Here is a 5,399-nt window from a genome sequence, read left to right on the forward strand (position 1 = left end):
CCACCAACGCGAGAAAATGCGAGAATTTGGCCTGGATGTCTAAAGCCTAAACACCGGTAGTTTTCCTACATACAATTGAGATATTTCTACACATTTTCGATTTGGTTTTAGTAATTTCAATGTCGACTAAGATTGTTTTCCCCCGAAAATAAATAAATATATATTTATAAATTAAATAAAATACAATTTTTTTTATATATATATATTGAACAAAAATATAAACGCAACGATTTTACTGAGTTACAGTTCATATAAGGAAAGCGTCAATTAAAATTGTACATTTGAGTCATTTAGTAGACGCTCTTATCCGGAGCAATTTACAGTAGTGAGTGCATACACTTTCTAAATTAATTAGGCCCTAATCTATGGATTTCACATGACTGGGCAGGAGCGCAGCCATGGGTTGGCCTGGGAGGGCATAGGCCCACCCACTTGGGAGCCAGGCACACTCACTGGGGAGCCAGGCACAGCCAATCAGAAATAGTTTTTCCCCACAAAACGGCTTTATTACAGACACAAACTCCTCAGTTTTATCAGCTGCCCGGGTGGCTGGTCTCAGACAATCCAGCAGTTGTATAAAAATGGATGTGGAGGTCCTGGGCTGGCGTGGTTACATAGGTAAGCCAGTTGAGAACAAGTTCTCATTTACAACTGCGACCTGGCAAAGATAAAACAAAGCAGTGCGATAAAAACAACAACAACACAGAGTTACATATGGGGTAAACTAAACGTACAGTCAAAAACACAATAGAAAATCTATATACAGTGTGTGCAAATGTAGTAAGTTATGGAGGTAAGGCAATAAATAGGCCATAGTGCAAAATATTTACAATTTAGGATTAACACTGGAGTGATAGATGTGCAAAAGATGATGTGCAAATAGAGATACTGGGGTGCAAATGAGCAAAATAAATAACAATATGGGGATGAGGTAGTTGGGTGGGCTAATTACAGATGGGCTGTGTACAGGTGCAGTGATCGGTAAGCTGCTCTGACAACTGATGCTTAAAGTTAGTGAGGGAGATAAGAGAATCCAGCTTCAGAGATTTTTGCAGTTCGTTCCAGTCATTGGCAGCAGAGAACTGGAAGGAATGGCGGCCAAAGGAGGTGTTGGCTTTGGGGATGACCAGTGAGATATACCTGCTGGAGCGCATACTACGGGTGGGTGTTGCTATGGTGACCAATGAGCTAAGATAAGGTGGGGATTTGCCTAGCAGTGATTTATAGATGACCTGGAGCCAGTGGTGAGGGCCAGCCAACGAGAGCGTACAGGTCACAATGGTTAGTAGTATATGAGGCTTTGGTGACAAAACGGATGGCACTGTGATAGACTACATCCAATTTGCTGAGTAGAGTGTTGGAGGCTATTTTGTAAATGACATCGCCAAAGTCAAGGATCAGTAGGATGGTCAGTTTTATGAGGGCATGTTTGGCAGCATGAGTGAAGGAGGCTTTGTTGCGAAATAGGAAGCCGATTCTAGATTTAACTTTGGATTGGAGATGCCTAATGTGAGTCTGGAAGGAGAGTTTACGGTCTAACCAGACACCTAGGTATTTGTAGTTGTCCACATATTCTAAGTCAGACCCGCCGAGAGTAGTGATTCTAGTCAGGCGGGCGGGTGCAAGCAGCGTTCGATTGAAGAACATGCATTTAGTTTTACTAGCGTTTAAGAGCAGTTGGAGGTTGTATGGCATTGAAGCTCGTTTGGAGGTTTGTTAATACAGTGTCCAATGAAGGGCCAGATGTATACAAAATGGTGTCGTCTGCGTAGAGGTGGATCTGAGAGTCACCAGCAGCAAGAGCGACATCATTGATATACACAGAGAATAGAGTCGGCCCGAGAATTGAACCCTGTGGCACCCCCATAGAGACTGCCAGAGGTCCAGACAACAGGCCCTCCGATTTGACACATTGAACTCTATCTGAGAAGTAGTTGGTGAACCAGGCGAGGCAGTCATTTGAGAAACCAAGGCTATTTTGTCTGCCAATAAGAATGCGGTGATGACAGAGTCGAAAGCCTTGGCCAGGTCAATGAAGATGGCTGCACAGTACTGTCTTTTATCGATCGCGGTTATAATATCGTTTAGGACCTTGAGCATGGCTGATTGCATAGCGGAGAAGGTACGGTGGGATTCGAAATGGTCAGTGATCTGTTTGTTAACTTGGCTTTCAAATACCTTCGAAAGGCAGGGCAGGATGGATATAGGTCTGTAACAGTTTGGATCTAGAGTGTCACCCCCTTTGAAGAGGGGGATGACCGCGGCAGCTTTCCAATCTCTGGGGATCTCAGACAATACGAAAGAGAGGTTGAACAGGCTAAGAATAGGGGTTGCAACAATTTCGGCGGCTAATTTTAGAAAGAAAGGGTCCAGATTGTCTAGCCCAGCTGATTTGTAGGGGTCCAGATTTTGCAGCTCTTTCAGAACATCAGCTGTCTGAATTTGGGTGAAGGAAAAGGGGGGGCATGGGCAAGTTGCAGCAGAGGCAAGTTGCCACACCTGTCAGATTGATGTATTATCTTGGCAAAGGAGAAACGCTCACTAACAGGGATGTAAACAAATTTGTGCACAAAATTTGATAGAAATAAGCTTTGTGTGCGTGTGGAATATTTCTGGGATCTTTTATTTCAGCTCATGAAACATGGGACCAACACTGCCATATATCTTTGTGCTGTGATATTTTACATACATTTTGAACCTTTCTAATCGTATAGGATCCACATGGTGAGCTTCACATGTTACATTTATATTTTGTTCAGCGGGCCATATGTTTGACACCCCTGCTTTTGCCCCACTGCGTCTCTCTCACACACTCTCTCTCTCTCGCTCTCTCTCTCTCTCTTTCTCTCTGAACTTAAGGCCCTTTAACTTTGTACATCCATAACAGTCCATAAAGAGCTCTTTCTTCTATGAATTGATAACATATTTCCAATCCATCTAACCATATAAATATGATTCATTAACTGAACATCAATAATGTAATAATGATCAAACTAGCCAGGTCCAAAGTGTCATGTTGAACAGTCAGAAGCCCAAATATATCTCTGACCATGTGCTTGTGGCATCAAGTTGGTATCTGTGGGTTCTGAAAGGGAGCCAGAGATGTTTGGCAAGTGGGGCACGTGCCCAGGGGCCCCAGACCTCCAGGGTTGTGGGCCCCACGCTTGTAGAATATCTGGAAAGTTGCTTTAAAACTAAAACATTTTCTCTCATCCTAATGGCAAAATGTGAAGAATAGCATGAGATGAGCTATAAAACAGTAATGTTTCTCTCTGTCCCATGGTCAAATGTGTTGAAATGCAGGAAATTGGCTTTAAAACTGCTAACTTATCTCTCAGCCTTATTGCAAAATGTGTAGAATAGCATAATGAAACTACAAATGTTTCTCTCTGCCCCATGGTAAAATGTGTTGAAATGCAGGAAGTTATCTGTTTTACCCCAAAAATATGTTTTCCTAAAGAAAAAGGAGGTAGCTGCCCTGGGGCCCTAAATGCGGTAGTCCGGCCCTGATCAGGTACATTCAGTGACACTGACACTTCTCACAGTAGCAATATGCTTTTTGAGGTCTGAATGTGACTTGTGTAATGTACCTTGTACATACACTAATAACAGTGAAGTGATACCACTGAAGGCCCACTGTAGAATAATGTAAATGTAAGTGGTCAGAGAGGAGCATGAGGGGTGTGGCAGTATTTTGCAGATATAACACCAGTCAGCCTAATAAAGATGTCTCAGCAACAGGGCTCTGATTGGAGAGAGTGCAGACTGCGTCTCTGTTCCTAATGTCTCTGTCTCTGTAAGTCAATAACCAAATAACCATTACCCCAGGGTTCTCTGTAATGGCCCAACGGGACACAGGCCAGAGAATGATGTGATTACATTCATCATGAAAAACATCAGAATGTCTCGAGGGAGAATTAAGGAAGATACTGCTGCCCTTTCGGGAATATAGTCTAATGACACAGCTCTAGAAAACTGGAGAAAAGGAAGGGAGAGAGAGAAAGAGAGAGAGAGAGAGAGAGAGAGAGAGAGAGAGAGAGACGCAGAGGGGCTAAAGCAGGGGTGTCAAACATATGGCCCGCTGAGCAAAATATAAATGCAACATGTGACGCTCACAACGTGGATAGTATACGATTAGAAACTGGAAAGGGCCTTCCCCAAACTGTTGCCACAAAGTTGGAATCACAGAATTGTCTAGAATGTCATTGTATGCATTGTATGAGTTAAGATTTCCCTTCACTGGAACTAAGGGGCCTAGCCCGAACAATGAAAAACAGCCCCAGACCATTATTCCTCCTCCACCAAACTTTACAGTTGGCACTATATGTTCGGGCAGGTAGCATTCTCCTGGCATTTGCCAAACCCAGATTTGTAAGTCGGACTGCCAGGTGGTGAAGCGTGATTAATCACTCCAGAGAATGTGTTTCCACTGCTCCAATGACAGCGAGATTTACACCACTCCAGCCGACGCTTGTCATTGCGCATGGTGATCTTAGGCTTGTGTGCGGCTGCGCGGCCATGGAAACCCATTTCATGAAGCTCCCGACTAACAGTTGTTGTGCTGACGTTGCTTCCGCACTCGGTGGTCCCGTTCTGTGAGCTTGTGTGGTTTACCACTTCGCGGCTGAGCCGTTGTTGCTCCTAGACGTTTCCACTTCACAATAACAGCACTTACAGTTGACCGGGGAAGCTCTAGTAGGGCAGAAATTTGACGAACTGACTTGTTGGAAAATTGGCATCCTATGACAGTGCCACGTTGATAGTCACTGAGCTCTTCAGTAAGGCCATTCTACTGCCAATGTTTGTCTATGGAGATTGCATGGCGGTGTGCTTGATTATCTACACCTGTCAGCAACGGGTGTAACTGAAATAGCCAAATCCATTAATTTGAAGGGGTACCCACATACCTTTGTATATATAGTGTATCTTCTACTGATTATGAGATTAATCTCGTCGATGACAACCCAATATTTCCACTGCTGATAATATGCTATGTGTGCATACAGTATATATAATATCTGCTCATTCTGCAAAGGTGTCTGGCACGATCAAATCTCAATCTACTAATGTTTTATTGTAATTACTTCTGGATTGGACTTTCCTGGAGTAGGCTACAATATGCAGTGAAAGTCGAAAAATGACATCTTAAAACGGGAACAGCAGTAAAGCTTTGGTCACACACCAGATTGAGGATGTGAATACAGTAGCCTACTCAAGCCCCAAAGGTAATTTACTAGGTTAAAGTTGAGTGAGAGCACATTCTCTCAGCATGTCTCTCTCTCTCTCTCTCTCTCTGTCTCTGTCTCTGTCTGTCTGTCTCTCTCTCTCTCTCTCTCTCTCTCTCTCTCTCTCTCTCTCTCTCTCTCTCTCTCTCTCTCTCTCTCTCTCTCTCTCTCTCT

This window comes from Coregonus clupeaformis, chromosome 29 (genome assembly GCF_020615455.1).
Source record: "Coregonus clupeaformis isolate EN_2021a chromosome 29, ASM2061545v1, whole genome shotgun sequence".
NCBI lineage: Eukaryota > Metazoa > Chordata > Actinopteri > Salmoniformes > Salmonidae > Coregonus > Coregonus clupeaformis.